The sequence below is a fragment of the Poecilia reticulata genome, chromosome 5 (genome assembly GCF_904066995.2).
Source record: "Poecilia reticulata chromosome 5, P_reticulata-male-v2, whole genome shotgun sequence".
In the NCBI taxonomy this organism is placed as follows: domain Eukaryota; kingdom Metazoa; phylum Chordata; class Actinopteri; order Cyprinodontiformes; family Poeciliidae; genus Poecilia; species Poecilia reticulata.
The window spans coordinates 17,093,947-17,111,049 of record NC_088834.1 but is presented as its reverse complement, the minus strand read 5'-3'; the positions used below and the strand labels follow the sequence as shown (position 1 = coordinate 17,111,049).

The following is a 17,103-nucleotide window of genomic DNA, read 5'->3' as shown; positions in this document are numbered from 1 at the left end:
ACTGATAGAAAGAAATGCCATAAGAGCCAGGAAGGCTGAATAAAAATAAATCAAAACATTTCTAAAACCAGTGCCTGGTTTTCCTCAATCTCCATGAGACATTTGGACGATTATGTGACAAAATGTGAAAAAGTTAAGAGTTTTTTCCAAGAGCTGCACATCTGAGGCATGAGAGTAAAACAATACATCTATTACTTTATTTAAAATTTAAAAAAAAGTAAACTCAACATGCTTTGACTGTGAAAGCCGCAGGTAATCTTACATTTTCAATAAATCAGACAAGAATTGTTTTCCAACAAAAACGCCTTTATTCAAGCACAAGTTATACATTTTACACACTAAAAGGTGAATACAATTCACGTAGATAAATAAACTGCAAGGTTTTACCTCGTACTCACCAGCGCAGTTCGTTGCAGTTGCTTGAGGAAGTCCTTGCACTGCGGCAGCGTGAAAACTGAATAGTTCTCCTGGGTGGAGATGCTTTTTCTCTCTTTCCAGTCATCATGTCAAGAGTTGATCTAAAACACTCAGAAATTCAATTAAGGGGTTTAACTTCCACTTAGCTGGCGTCTCTGAAAGAGAGGTCACAGAGAAAAAGGCCAATCAGTTTACAGAAATCCAGCAGATGAGGGCAGAGACTAAACAAAGCATCATGAACGTTTATGCCAAGTAAAAACAAAAAATGTTTAATTGGTAACTGAAAAGTAAACAACTGCAGACTTTAAACAGAGAAGTAGAGGAATAACTTGGCTGGTAATTATCAAGTTGTAAAGAATAAACACAGAAATAAATACTGAGCTCAAGGAATAATTATAATAAGTGAGAGTCAAATGTCTAAAATCCATTACAAAACTAATCACACAATGATAAAAAAATTTAAGGAAAACGAATAGAAATGAACAGAAAATACAAATAATCAAAATGACCTAAGCTATACTAGCACTGAGGTAAATTGCTACAGTTAGAAACTAAAACAGTAAAATCTATTTCATGGGATTTAGCTTAGTTCTTCTTTGGTCCTTTTGTCAGTAATTATCCAATTCAGCCATATATTTATTTCTGCATTTATTCTTGATTTTGTCAGGTTAAGTTCTCCATATTTTTCTGATCATAGCAAGAAAGCTCCAGGATTCTCGATTAGTTTTGATATTAAAAGATTTCTATTGAAAGTAAGTTTAAGGAAGAATGAGTGACAAACTTCACGGGGCGGCATGTTCATGTCGAGTCCTTCTTTATTTCTGAATATGGCAGGTTTAGTCCTCCGTAAGCCACAGACTCTGGACCAGATCTCTGCTGCCTTCGTCACCGAAGTCTCATGTCTTTCCTTAGAAACTCTGGACAAAAATGACAACGACCTGAGCAGTGTTTTAGATATAAAAAATAAAAAGTTAAAATGCTTAGTTGATGTTCTAACTTTTGAGAGGGTTTGTTTGAATGTCTGGTCACTGCAGTTTTATTACTAAAATTAAACACCTGAATTCTAAATCCCACAAGTGCAGTTTAAAAAAGCATTTTGCTTTCCTAAAAATTAAAGTTTAAAAAGTCTACAAATGATCATACTAAGAACATTACTGTAAGAGTAATTGTTTTTAAAATGTATATTGAACAAGCTGTATTCATGCAAGACATTTTAGGGATAATTAGGAAAAGTCCAATTTAATAATATACATTTTGTCAAAATTTAATGTTTGGGTTTGCGATTAAAACCTAAAAATATTTTTAAAAAACATGGCTGCTAAATTTAGACAAAAAAATATGACTGTTGTCACGAAGTGCAATTTGGTAAATAATGACATTTTTAATAAAAAGTTAAAGTTTTAATGCACCTTTTTTTGACACTTTTAATGCAACTTTTAGTGCAACGTTGCATTAAAAATCTCATTTACTGAATGACACTTCATGAAAACTCCATGTTTATGATAAGTGTTATGTTCATGACAGTCATGTCAGTTTTATGCACATCAATAAAGTGTATTGAAACCAACACTGAGACACTTCAAAAGTTTGCTGAAACAATGTCACCGAGCTTGTATGCAGAACGTCACATCTTAGTGTGGCCTGTTGGTGTATTAAAAAAAAAGATTTAACTCCAATTTTATGACTTTTGTTGTAAAAGTGTCCCTGCGTTAGACCAGAGCGCTCGCTGCCGGCTCATCCTCAGTTCTGCAGCAACATGACCGACACTCTGCTTACCCTCCGCTGCTAACGGCACAGAGTGGGTTCGCCGTCCGTCAGCTGCTGATCCGTCGCGCCGCAGGTCATCTAAATCACACCCAGCTCAGTGCAGAGAAAGACAGTTAGCATTATGAAACACTAAAAGCAAACTCCTTCGCCTTGTTGCCTCATTCTGATGCTCCTGCTTGTTCTGTGAAACAAGGATTTTTCACCTGAAATCACGTCAGCAGCTCCCGTCACTCGGTGAGCTGCCTTCTCAACGCAGCGTCTGGTTATCTGATCTCTATAAAAACTGCCATTCGTTCACCTTTGACAAACTGAGTTAGCGGTTCGAGCCGTTAATGATTTAACATTTAAAGCTCCAAAATTGTTCCTGCAGAACGTCATTTAAAGGCCAGAATAACTCATGACGGTTTTTTTTTTTATTCTGAACACTTTAACCTGAAACTAAGACTAACTTTACTGAAAGACTTTTGACAGGGTTTCAAAACATTTTGTTCCTGCAGGTAAATGTTGGATTTAATGCGTCATTTGTGAAGGTTTCTGCAAGTTCAGAAAGAAAAAATTGAACAAACTAACATTAAATGACCTATTTACCTGCCAAGCATGATTGCATGATTGATTCATAATCCCAGTTATGGAGAAAAGGCTTGTTAAACACGTTATCAGAATGAAAGGGCTGGCAGTCGATAGCGTAACAGGAACTTTGGAGTTGTGTTGCCTGGACATGCAGCAGAGGCGTATCAGGATTGCACAGTTACACCGGTTTGGGAGGAAGAGCGAAACATTAAACTGTGCTTTCAATTTACATCCATGCTGGTGTCTGTACAGCCGAGTAACGTCTGTGCTGCTGCTGGACACTTTCTATCGCCACCAAGTGTAAATCGTCTCGTTTTAATGCTGAAACAGGCCTAAACATTTTTATTTTTCCAACTTGTTCAGTTTTTTTTATTACCTCTGTATTTTTATTTTTTACTCTTTTATCCATTTTATGATCTTTGTGTGAGTATTTGGTGAACTATCTTTCTTCCTGCAATAAAGGATATTTATATTATTTTATTCCACTCTTATTTTCTGCTCACTGTAATGTTTTTTTCTTTTTTTCCTCTGGGGTTCCTAAAACCACCATTTTCTTTTTACAACTACTGCAAATCTGAGCTGCAGTCACAGTAAATAAAACCAGATAAGTACACTGGACCAATTTTAAAGTCTGTTGCCTTCAGGACTTGTAGGGTCCTTCAACTTATTTATAAAACTCTAAATGGTCCTAGTTCATGTTATCAGGTTTGTGTCATTTGTTCGATCCCTTAAAATCCTCCAGATGCCAAATGTCGAAATCAAAACGCATAGATTTGTCAGTATTTATTTAAAAATCAGATTGTAAGGCCCTTTTTTAAGACATCTCTTAATTGCACTTCTTACTTCATTGCGATTGCATAAATTCCATAATTTTATATTTTACTCCATATCTATTTAAATTTTGCTATTTTATCTGCATTAGCGTTTTTTAAAAGAAACTAAGTAATCATGTTAGGCTAAATTTGGCCTTTCAGATATTTAAATCTAAAGACTATTTTTTGAACACAAGGTTTGTGTTTCTGTCTTTACTGTAAACATTTCCTTTCCTGTTAGCATTCAGCACATTACACAGACAAAACATTAAAGCTGCTGCAGCCAAATTAAGCACTTTATGCATTAATTTTGCACATATTTAAAAAGTTTCTGCTGGTTTCATCTCTGCTTGAAGTCCCTCCTTCTTATCAGCAGGTTATAAGTTGTGAACATCATGTTTAAAGTCATTTCAAACACTGCAATACGTACCCAGCCGCTGCTTTCAGGTCATGTCCATACCGTACCTGTGGCACTGACGCGCGTACGGCCAGCGGTGTGTCATCCCTCCGCTCCGGAACCAGAGACAGAAACCAGGCCCAGTTCGAACCGTCTGCTCGTCCCGGACCAGCGTGGTGTCGCAGGAGGGATCCAGCAGCAGTTTCTGACACCCATCGCCTTGCTCTCATTTTGCAGTTTTAAGTGCATGAATCGGATAAAAAAAAAAAAAAAAAACGACTAAAGTTTGAACTCTACAGGCAATCTCTCCTCTCCTCCTGCCGCTTCCTTTCCCATTTTTGGCGCTGTTGCACTGTCAGGCGTGTGAAGTCTGGCCCTAACACAGAGGCCCTTCCTCATGGAAACTCCAAAGCAAGAACTACCCACACAAACACCGCTCCTTCTTAAGCTGCTGAAGAAGATGCCCGACCGACTCTTTGCCCCGGCGGCACAGCCGGAGGCCGATGAAGCCGCCGCTGTCCTTCCACAGGAAGCCCGTCGGATGAAGACTGCGCCAGGCGCTGCGTTCTGCTCCTCCGCCTGACCTCCGTGACAGCAGAGGCCGCCGAGGTCACGCGGCGACTCCGGGCTTGCTGAAACGGCACTAACAGCAAATTCTCAATTTCGACGAAGGCCGTCACCGAGTAAAAGTTGCGAGACCCGAAAACACAGAACCGAGAGGCTTCCCTCCACTCCTCACTCCCTCTCCTGGGAGAAGCTCCTGCTGTCAAAGTGAAAGCGTCTCCGCTTTGATAAACCAACAGAACAGGTCACAAAAGTTGTCTTCCGAGGCACTCGTCTTTCCCACGAAAGAGCAAATTTATTAAAACAAGATCTATCAAGTGCTTGCTGCACGTCTGCGGGTTTGTCTGACAGCTAGGCCCATCGGCATTGAAGTTCTCCACTTCCGTCTCCAGAAATCCTGAGTTTACAGCACATACTTTCTTTTGCTTTTTCTCATTTAAAACAGTACTTCAAATCAAAAGCATGAAAATCAACCGGTAAAAGTCTCTTCTCGGATGACGGCAGGAAGGGAGCCGCCTCCTCCTCCTCCTCTCCTCACGCTCGAGTCCACAGATAGCGTAGCAATAGCTCTCTACTTCCAGGTCAGATCAGATGAAGGGTCGTCCGTCGTACACATAAAGATCTTCATTTATAGTTTACATCGACATTTTGACAAACAGTTACATGCTTTGCTGGGGTGGGAGTTAAGATTAGCAGGCTGGATAATGTTCAACCAAACTTAATATAGCAACAAAATCATTCGGAGGACAGGATGGAGACAAAAAGCATTTAAGAATCACTTTGAAGAGTCAAGAGACAAATCTCACTGACGTACATAAATAAGTGATAATAGGTCTTTTTTTTTTTCCTTTATCTGATAAATGTCTTGCAATACAAACAGAATTTAAAATAATTTAGAGAAACCGTCTGCTTTTTCTTTCCATCCTCTTCACCTTGTGGTGTTAGCAGAGCTTGAAAGAACAGATACACAAGGGAAACGTTCAAGTTACCTTTTAAACTCGCATCAGGGCTCAATAGTCTATTCAAATCAGCTCTGATCGTCCAGCCCTCCCAACTTAACAATAATTGTTTCAGGCAAGAACTTTGAAGAACCTACAGAAATAGCTCAGATTATTTTTTAAGGAGATAAATTTGTTTTAGTTCCTTCGCCTCTAGAAGAAAGGTGGCGTACTGCTGTGAGTTTGTAGAAAAGTTAACAAATCTGCGGATTGCAGATGTTAGCAATTTATAACTAAAGCTGAAAATGTCTGCATCTATGGGACACACTTGTATGTTTGCAGATAACATAGAAAACTTAGGCCAATACCTGTAAGCACAGAACCGAATCCTAAGTGCTAGGAAGAAAAAAATTAAGATTTATTCACTTTTCCTCAAAATCACAGCACAGCAACCTCTCTGTACAACCCTGTTGTAGATTATATCTTCATACAATTTACCTTGGAGAAAAAAAATGAACTATACCTTTAAAATTACACATGTTTCCGTTAGACAATCGTTTCTTTTCAGCTTGAAATAAACTGTCAAAATTAGAAAACTGTGAGACCTTAAGACATTTTGTCAGGGATAACCGAAACATCTGAATATATATTATAAAGTGTAACTGGACGAGCAATTATATTTCTTTTCCTAATCAAAACAAACGATGACCGTATTTGATTGAATTCTCTCTAAATGTTAAAACGGTTTGACAGAAATCAATTAAATTTATGCCTAGAATTTTTAAAAAAAATCAAACGTTCTCCCCTGGATAGAAAATTGTTTTTCTTTGTCATAAGGCAACATATTCATTATAAAGTAGTTTGCTCTGAGTTCCTTTAAGAAGCGTACCCTTTAAGTTTAACATGTAAAACAGTAAGTATGAAGTACATCAGTGTGCCATCATATAATATACTTTATCTTACTGTTATATTCCTCTCAGTAAATCTTTCACAGCACAAAATGAACTTTCACTCTCCTACAGCATCAGATTCCACTACACTCTTGTCAGGATTTCCTCACAACTTAGAAAGATGAGAGTACAGAAATAATAATAAAAAAAAAAAAAGACATGTAATTTGCACTTTTCTTTATGAGGCTCCTTTAATTATGATGATCACCAGGTAGTCTTCCTCTGATTTGGCAAAGGCTTTGGCCGAGGCATCCACGAACTGCAGGGAGAACTCACATGGAGGGAAAGCGTGCAGGACTCCACTGTGCTCCTTGTCGCGGCCGCCCCCCACCGGGAGGCTGATGATCCCCGCCGCCTCCTTCTGCTTGAGGTAGGACACCAGGTTCTTCAGTGGCCTCTCCGCGGAGCTGTTGGCGTCCTCGGATTTCCCCGGCACGGCCAGGAGGACGGTGTGGCCGCTGGAGCCGGCGGCCTTGATGCGGCGGGCGACCTCGTCCAGCTTGGGCTGGTCCAGGCGGAGGCGCTGGCTGATCTTCAGCTGGGTCACCTTCCCGCCGGTGGGGCCCTCCACCAGCAGGCTGGTTGCCATCTGCATGTCTCCGTCCAGCAGGTGCAGGGAGGCGGGGAAGCTGCTGTTCTTCAGCAGCAGGACGCCCTCCCAGGCCTGGCTCAGCCTCGGCCCGTCGGAGCCCGGCTGCTTGGACGGGGAGGAGTTTGAGGCCGGATTGTCCGGCCGCTGTTCCTTCTTCGCCGGGCTCTTGGCCGCATCTCCGGCTTTGCGTTTGGGCTCTGGCTGAGAGGGGCTGCGTGTTCTTTTACGTTTCTCAGCCAAGCTAGAGTTGTGGTTGTTCTGCCGCTCTTTGGCTGGGGTGGTCCTGCCAGAGCGCGGGAGGCGCTCGGGGTCACTGTAGCGTCCCCCGTCCCGGCTGCTGCCCCCGGGGCTGCGCTCCAAAGAGCCGCCATGACGGCGCAGACCGAAGTCCCCGTTGTCAGGAGAGCGCTCCACTCTCCAGCCATCGTCTAAATGTCTCCTTTTGGGGCCGACATCTCTGCCCTGCAACTCTCGCTCCACTGACCAGCGCCGCTCCAGACGATCAATGGGGTCAAAGCCTGGTCCTCTCATCCTGTCGTGGGCATTCAGGCCAACCCACTCAGCAGACGAATACGGATCCCGCTCCCTGAAGCGGCCAGGAAGCGGAGGGGTGCGGTCTCTTACTCTCATCGGCTCGGGCAGGCGATGAGAAAATGGCTCCTGGACTAAGTCAAAGTGGGGCACGGGGAGAGGGAGCTGCACAAACTGCTGCTGTGGGTAGCGGTTCTCTGTCTCTGCAAAGTCCACTCTGAGTCTCCGGTCAGGGCCGCCAAGAGGGAAACCCCTCATGTGGGTCCAGGCAGCATGAGCGGCGTCTAGGCTTTCGTACTGGATGTAAGCCCACGAGTCCCCTTTCCTGTAGGCTATAGTCCTGATGGTGCCAAAGCGGTCAAACTCTTTAGCCAGTGCAGTCACTGGAACCCAGGGGCCCAGTCCCCCCACCCACAGTCTGGTTGTGGGTGTTGGTTTACCATACCCAATCTTGATGGGACTGTGACCCACCACCTTCCCCGACATGGCCACTTTGGCTCGATGGGCCATGTCCAGGTTCTCAAACTTGATGAATCCATATGTGTTGTTCTGCCCTTTGACAGTCCGCTTTATGTCCACCTCTGTAATCAGCCCGAACCTTTCAAACGCTCTCCTGATGTCGTTCTCCGTCAACCCGGCCTCCAGGTTGCCCAGAAACAACGTCCTGTTCGCCCTCTGGTCGTCCTCGGGGCTGAGTAGTTCCTCCTCACGGTAACTTTCAGGGAAGAACGGGGGCCTGCTGCGGCCCTCATACAGCGGGAAGTCTCTGTCTCTTTCCAGGTCCCTGAGATGGGGAGGAAGAGGGGGCGGAGGAGGAGGAGCGGGGAGTCGACCCAGAGCCAGCTGCTGTAACCGGTAGTCCCTGTAACCCGGGCCCGGGGGAGACTGGGGTCTCTGGGAGTGGAGGTGCCTGTGTCCAGAGGGAAAACTGTCTTTACTAACCGGGGAGTGGCTCGTACGCTTGTTAATGTACACGGTCTCTATTTTCAGAGGCCTGTCGTACAGCACCAACTTCCCCCGGGCATGCTTGGCCGCCCGGGCGTCTTCGGGCCTCCGAAAGTTCACGAACGCCACCCTCTCGTGGTTTTCACGGCATATTTTCACGCTCACGTCCCCGAACTTCTTGAACTCGTGAAACAACCCGTCCTCTATCTCCTCGTCGTTCAGCTCGGAGCCCAGCTCGCTTATTTTCAGTGTCTTGTACTCACTTCCTGGGGCCAACGGAGGCCGCGGCTCGCCGCGTGAACCAGACCTGGATGTTTCCGCGGCGATATCAGCGCCACCATGCGACTTGTTCCCGGAGGAAGAACCGTAGTCGTAGCCGCTACCGATCCGACTAGATGAGCCGTGTCCTTCTGAGTCCCTCATATCTCTTTTGTCGCTGGGTAAACCTCGTCTGGAGGGAGCGCCGCCCTGAGCGGAGCCGTTGCTGGCTGAGAGAGCTGTGGTCTTCTTGCTGCTCGGATAGCTTCCTCCTCGGTCTCTGCCATCGTCGGGCCCACGGGTGCGTTTTTTCACCGGTGATCGCTCCTTCCCTTTCATTTCAAGTTGAAAACAGCTGCCACTTCAATTCAGTGATATGCCTAAATATATTCTCTTCAAATTAATAACCACTAAACTGACGAAACTTAGAAATGCTTATCAGGCAAGCGACGTCAGCGCCATGTTGGATAAGCTGCACTACTGTAATGTAAGTCCCGCCTCCTTTGCTTGAAAGAAGCTGATTGGTTCCGCAGCTCCCGAGTGACATGAACAAGTAAGCCAGTTGGCCTATTGTAAGGCAGAGTGAGGGCTCTTAAACATAGAAGTGAAAAAGTAGAAGCGTCATTTACGAACTGGAACGATACGTCAACGCATGCGCCATGTTGGAAGTGGCAGGTGGCAAGTTTGCCTTCAAAATATGACCAAGTTTATATATATATATATATATATATCACTAGATCTTTATATCACTAGATATAAAGATCTAGTGAATCAAATTACAGATTTTGACCCTTGACTCAACACTAATCGCCTCTTACAACATGGCGAGCTGAGGCTCCTTGCGGCTTCTACTCTTGTCTTCTATGTGCCATTCTGCCGAACTCAAAGTACAATCCCAAGGAGTGAGGGCTTAACATTTCGTATAATATGGAGGTTTAGAAAAGCCCTTAAAACTCCCTGAAATGTTCAACAGATGTAGTTTGTATCCATAACTTCTCATTAGAGTGTACTGAGTAAAACACAGCATCTCTGCTTAGCTAATTCAATTCAAATTCATAAGTACCTTATTGATCCCAAAGAAAAATTAAATATATTCTACTTGCTCAAACTTGCTTTTCTTTTAAAGATTTCTAATGCCATCATTACTTTTCATCACTTGCTATTGCTGCAACTTTCTGTCATTTGATGTAATTATACGACATAGGTGTAGGTATTTAGAAAATCTATATATGTGAATTGTTAAACAATTACAAACTGCACAAGCCCTGGATTCTGAGTGAGCATGTAATGCCAAAAATTACCACAAGAGGGCGGGTTTGTTTCTTTTCTTCTTTCCTCACCAACTGCAGTTGGATCAAATGGATCAAAACTACCATAAAAGTAAACAAACAAATAAATCAATCAATAAATAAACTGGTTACCACAATTTTAATTTTTTCTTCATTATCCAGGATGCGTTTATAAAAAATGATTAAGTATTTATTTATATTGCATTACATATTCCGACACGTAAAGTACGATAAAAAAAGAAGAAAAAAAGTAATTTTGAACTTTTGGTAGAGAGTAAATTAGTGGTTGTTTTTTATAATAAAACCAATTATTATTTCTTTAAAATTACTTTGGCCATTAAAAAACACACACATCATTGCCCTTCTTATGAATGTTTCACTTCTTCTTCTTTTTGTAAGGCTGGTTGTTTATGATTAATAAAATACTGAGTTATATTCTGTTGCACGTACTATGTAGGGCACTCCCACGCAAAGGATTACAGACTGCACAGCAGCAACTGGGGCAGAGGGGTCTTCCCTTGCTGCCAATTCAGAAAATTTTATCTCCATTTTACTCATATTTCAGAGCAGATTTGTACATACAGCTCAGCGCCATCACTATCCACTTGCTAGTGAGGCTTTTAACACAATTCACTATCATTCACTATCATAAAAGGCTTAAATTGTCCCTAAAAATGGCGGCAGGAGTTTTGTCCTGTTGAACTAGCTTCCCTCTGAGAGAGACCATCTGGTGATAGTCCTCCACTGACAGACACATGTCCCAGCAACAGCCTAGCAAGGCAATTTGCAGTACCCTGCACCAAAATGAGCTTATCTGTGTCAAAAAGCTAGTAGGAGAGGGGCAAATGTGTTCCCGCTTTAAATCTCTGAGTGATATTGAGGTCATTTGATTGTCTGGACTAGAACAACTAAATAGTCCTGCACTCTGCAGACCGAGTTATGATGACAGCAGAAATGTTTTAAAGGATTTTTTTTTTCTAACAGAACAGGTTCAAGGTCGCATGAGGTCCTAAACAGAATACAAGTTGGGTTCCACCAACCACTCACAATCACTGCAGCTCAGTTAATGTCTTATTTGTCACAGAAACCTCCTTGTTCATGTTAACTAGATCATATAAGTTTCAGCCCATGTGGAGTCCCTCCATCTTGTCCTTGTTGTACATTCTCCCTTCTGGTTGAAATATAAACAGATTTAGCATAATTTCTTACTGCATTTATCTGAATAACATCTAACTACAGGGTTCCTTTAAGACAGCGGTGTCAAACTCGTTTTTGTTTTGAGGCAAATCAAAATAAATGCTCTTAAAGGGGCGGTTGTCCCTGAATGTATTGGTAAAACCTGTTCACAAACTGTTAAAATATCAATACATTCTTAAAGTTAAATAGTACTATTGAACATCTTTTCAGTCCCTCCAGGATTTTGTGATTCTTTTTGTGATTTTTCTTCTTTTTTTTTTGCAATAAAAATGAAAGTGTTTGTTGTACTAATTTTGGGAATATTTGTACTTATTTGTGACTGTAAATGCGACCTTTTTATTTCCCGCAGTACAGCTCATGGACTATAATCTGACATCAATTCAGACCGAGGCAGCTGTCTAGTACAAGTAAAAAAGTTTTTGACAATATTTGAGAAAAATCAGCAATGAACTCAATTATGTATTAGTGCAAAAAGAACGGGGATTTGTTGATTTGTGTGAATTTCCACAATAATTCTCAAGAAACTGGAGAGACGGATTGATATCATTTGGCAGCAAACAGATAAAAACTGCATTGATTTGATTGATAACATAATATTTAATCACACATAGTGTTTAGTTTAGAATCTGGAGGGCCGCATTAAAAGCTATGGCGGGTCAAATTTGGCCCACGGACCCCGAGCTGGACACATGCTTTAAGGCGTCCAAATCACACAAGTTATCAAACCTCCCAGATTGTTTGTCACACATTAAGAAATTATGAAGCGATTGTTAACATCGCTACATAAAGCCTCTTGATATTTTTGGCGTAAAGCTGTCGAAGGGGAAACCTGCAAGTGACTAAAGGAGGATTTTAATAAAAATGCGGTTTTTATTTTGTTCTTAAATTAGCAGCACGTTCTCATGCCAGATAACAGATGTGTTTGTGAGGCTCTGTCACAAACCTGTCACCTGTGTGGCATCCTGATCGGTAGATCCATACATGACGGACCGATGACAAACTTGCAGCAGGTTTTGCTCAAAAGCCGTGCCAGCGAACAGAGGGTGAGCACAGCCCGTGTCAGCCTGTCAGAGCTCAGCATGACCCACTTTTTTCCACCGCCTGAACACCTGCAGAACACCGGCACATCCTCCTGCTTTCCGTGCTTCAACAAAAACAAAGAAAGGAGTGAGGCGGAACATGCATGGATTATGGCCAAGTTCATTTCTACTCCGTAGGCAAAGAACAATAACATAAAAAATCCCTGTAGAGAAAGAAAATGAGTTATATTTTTTACTTTTTTTTTTTTATCTGTTCTGGTAATTCAGTGATGTCAGCTTTGATAGAGCCGAGCTTCTCAGCTAAAATTAGAACAAGTCGTGGAGCAGCGAGCATCACCTGCTTTGACTCGTCTGATCGAATCAGTCAAAACTCGTCTGATTTTGACTGGAGTAGGATTACAGCACCTATGAGAAGCCAACGCTGTTTGTTCAGCTGCTTTCGTGAAGAATCATGCACTAGATAAATGATACCACAGAGCCCAGTGCAGGGAAAGGCTTTTTTTAGCAACTCAGAGTGACCCAGACAACGCAAACAGCACAACGGAGGGAGGGAGGAGGGAAAAAGGAATGGGGAGGGAGGAATATAAATGAGACTGGAGTAAGGGAAAAGTACTGGCTGCATGTGGTGCAGATACAGAGTGCAAGATGTGTGAGGCGGGGAGCAGAAACAGAAAGCAGGGGCTGCAAACCAGCAGGGAGACAACGTGAAGTTGGAGGCGACTGAAGGTGAACCGCAGAGGAGGAGGAATGTGTCGCTGCTGACGTCAGGCTGCAAGAACCGGGAGATGAAACAAGGTCCAAAAAGGGAGGTTTGAGGGGAAGACGTCCAGAAGGACAGAGGGCTTTTAGCGAGTAGAAAAATGCAAGACGAGAGAGATTCTCAAGTGAACAGAACAAAATCAGAATGAAAATCCAACGTAAAAGCTCAGAGAGCTGCAAATGAAATCAAACCTTGAAATTCTGCCACACAAGCTTTGCTGGCGATTAGTTTTTTTTATATGCTGGGTTTGTTTGACATGCAAGCAGAGTGATTGTCCTAGTGGAAAGGTCAGGTTAAGTCATGTGCACCGATGAGAAGATGGCAGCCGTGGGTTACAAAGCAAAGCATCCTGGCAACTCCTGCAATATTTTTCATTCTACATAATGAAATGTTTAAAAACTGTTACAGCCAAATTTCTGCCGAATTAATAGCATTTGTAGCCTTTCTACATGTTCTAAATGTTAGTTATTTTGAACTCAGCCAACTGTTTTCCAGTAATTTTGTTGGAAAAATACCCAGAGTTAAGTCTACCAGAAGGTTTTGATTTCATGATACATGAAGAGATGAGTCCAAAGTTTGGATGCAAGCTAAACCTCAAAACATTATCGATTTTAAAAAATAGCAAACCGTTCTTTTCAAACCTTGTATTTCAAAATAAAGAGCTACTTTGATCTGGTATGTCACAAAAAATCTCCAAAAAATTTTAACTGCTTTCTCTTTTGTAACGGTTAAAACATGAAGTGAAAAAAAACTTGACTAAAATTCTGTTTTGTTGTGTTTTTTGTGTATTTGAAATCAGATTAATTGTCTCCTGAGGATATAATGGATATAATACTCTTTTTATGTGAATAGGTGCGAGTTTATATGTCTTTCTGCTCCTTTTCATTCACAACGTCTTTTAGTTGTTCCATGAAGTTTTCCTATTGAGCGAATGAAATAAAATAACTAAAATGGACGTGGAAAATCACTTCAAGTGTGGGGAATATAAAAAGTCCTAACCTTTATCGTCTGGTGCTTTACTTAAAAAGTGTTTTCAGTCAGTGAGGTTGAACATGACAGCATTAGACAACAAATAATGCTTTATAGTTTTTAACTAAGATGTATTTTTGCTAATCGGAGGGGAAAGAGACAGAACGGCCCCACCAGCCTGCAGTTCTGCTGAATCAAATATTTGAGTTTATCTCTGCTGTCTAATTAGCAGATGCCCTGCAGCAGCAGCTGTGAATGTGCTCTTTGTCAAGGGCGCTTTACGGGAAACAATGAGCATTAATTCACTGTAAATTCATTCCTTAATAAAGTCTTTAACCTCCTCTGGCATTTGTCTATTTTGTAGCCTGCAGACAATTAATGCTGCGATTAAAAGAAATGTGCTGCATGCAGACCAACACAATAAAGAAAGATGAAAACAAATACTTGGCTTTTTAAACCACCAAAACTAAAAAGGGAGTTGTAAAATTTGAAAAAACAAAATGAGGAGCAATCAGAAACCCTCAATTGTTGAGTCCTTAATAAGTTTTAATTAATATCGAGGCCAGTCAGTCCCTAGAAGTCCAATTAGAGTTAATTTAAGCCCACATAAGAGAACGAATCATCTTATTTTCTTTTTTTTTGTAAGAGAATCTCTCGGTTCTCTTACAAAAAAGAGAACCGAGAGCACAAAGGTGCACAAAGGTGCATCGAACAAAACAAACATTTCCAGGTGCAACTTTTAATCTGCTAAAGGAAAACAGAAAATATGTCACACAAAATGAAGCTGCAGAAACTTAAAAACAAAATTCCAGGTGGGACAAACATTGCATCATGGTAATGAACTATTCATCTGATTCAGGTGAGCTGGAAGAGAGAGGAACTGAAAAGTTTCCTGAAAGTCAGATGTAAATTCTATAGGATGTAAATACTTTGAATATTTCTACTATGCTGTACTTTTAATTTTTACTTGAGTAATTTTATTACAAACTATTGCTATTCTGACTGGAGTACAATTTCTGGATACTCGTGTTGGTAAATTCACTGAATGAAGATCAAACTTGTTTTAACCAAAACCTCAGCAGACACAGAAACACACCAACGGTTTTTATTAAAGTTTTATATTGGGGAAAAGAAAAAGATCTGGAAAAATGATTCTTTTGCCTAATTTTGTAGTTATTTTATTTATATTAATTATTTTAACGTTGGTCTTTAAAATACTAAAATGTCCACATATCTCTAGATTTTGGTTCATTTGATGATGTAATTTTTTAATATTTAATGATTTTTAATGAGTTACTCAGTACTAAAGTCGCCTTTCTACCAATTACTCTACTTTTGAGTAATTTCTTACATGGACGTTTTTCATTTTACTTCAGTAAAACTGTGTTGAAGTCGTTCTGGTCTTACATGAGTAAATGTTGCATGTATTCATGCATATTCTGCACATTTTTCTTCTCTAAATTAACTGCCACACATTACTTTTAATCTGACTGCGCTATTCTTATGTTGCAAATGTTTCCCTACTATGCAGTTTGTTGTTCTTACTTTTTTATATTTGTGTGAATATTCATGTTCCTGCGTTAAGTTGCAGCTGCCGTATTTCCCTGCTGTGGGACCATAAAGGTTATTTCTATCTAGCGCTGCAGAGCTCACCATGGAGAACTTTCTGATCGAAGAGACGTGCTGCAGTGGAAAGAGGAGATGTCTTTGTAACGTTTGCTTCTTAAAAGATGTAAAACAATCTCCATCCTGGATGCTAGCGAAACCTCGGAGGCCTCGGCAGCCAATCACAGTGAAGTGATTTATCACAAGGCCCTAGAAGACATCGGAGAAATGAGACATACGATCCTGGGGATGCTGTGGCTCCTGGCTGCTTCAACAACGAGCATTAACAGAGTCACAGAGCAAAGTGTGGCTGTAATAAAGATTTCAGTACGTTTTCCTTTCAGCCTGACATGGTTTTAACGCACTGAAGCACAGAAACACACATTATAAACCGAACAGATGCTTGTTTGAATCATGTTTACAGCCTAATTTAGACTCAGCCTGGTGTATTTGTTCGATATTCAGACATAAACCTCAATTGATGAAACACATTTTACTACAACAGCCTGGGAGGCGGACATGTGGGGAGCACAAATCTATCAGGTGAGGATGAAAAATGGCCACTCGATACTATCTTCCTCCTCGATCTCTGCGGTGCTAAAAAATATTGTGTTGGGTGTGATTTATGGTCCCCGGGGGGTCCGTGTCTGCTGCAGACGTGCCAAGGTCTTAATAGAGCAGAGACCGCCCAGTCCGACTGCAGACACCCACAGCTTGATCAACAAACTGGATTATCTGGAGGCTGCCTTCAGTTTTACAGCAGTTTGACATTTTCCTGGGTTCTGTCTTCACAGCTACATTTCAGATAGGTTCTGGTTCTGACTGGATTCAAAAAAGTCCTCATGACGATAGATGTAGCTGCCCTTCAGCCTGATGACCGGTTGTCCCATCCTTGGTCATAAAAACTTTGAGCACATGAGATAATTTACAAAGAGTCTCTGTTATGACTCGGTTGTCTTTCCAGAATGGCTTTAAATCAGCTACAAAGCCTGTTTAAGGTCCTGCTGCAAAACTCTGGCTTGGATTTAGGTTTGGGCTTTAACTAGACCTCTCAAAAACCCTTATTTCTCCTTCACATTTTTCTACTAGAGATTGGTTAGGGAATGCTTCCCAGGTCCTGATGCCTCCATCACCTCCCACCATCATGTCTGACTACAGGCATGAAGCTCTTTTTATGACATGTTGTGTTAGTTTTAAAGGACCGTTTTTATATTCACATTTGGTCTCAGTTGCTTCTAAAAACACCCAAAGTGCTTTAAAAACCCACCCAGCTGTTTTTGACCATGTATTTATCATTTTTGGTGTCTGAAAAACGAGTTGTTTCAAAATCCTCCCATTTGTTAAGCCACCATTGATGGGCCATTTACTTAGCAACCCCAGCCAAGCCCAGCCTGTCACCTAGTAATCAGCACGTATGTATCGCTGTTTTTACCACTGCATGCACAATGGCTTCTGGAAAAGACAAGTGTTTTGTTGCTGATTTACCAAGATATAGATTCTAC

At 41.5% G+C, this 17,103-nt stretch overlaps 1 pseudogene across 2 annotated transcripts; it reads right to left on the bottom strand.

Annotated features, from left to right (window-relative positions):
• Positions 1 to 285: 285 nt before the first annotated feature.
• Positions 286 to 9,234, bottom strand: LOC103465192 (RNA-binding protein 15 pseudogene; annotated as a pseudogene). Of its 2 annotated transcripts, none has more exons than XR_014087598.1 (2): positions 1,199 to 9,234; positions 286 to 572 (listed from the first exon to the last, which is right to left on the bottom strand). The product of XR_014087598.1 is annotated as an RNA-binding protein 15 pseudogene, transcript variant X2 (transcript). The 2 variants fall into 2 exon arrangements; XR_014087597.1 differs by having other exon boundaries at positions 286 to 1,334; positions 2,194 to 9,234.
• Between the last annotated feature and the right edge of the window lie 7,869 nt (positions 9,235 to 17,103).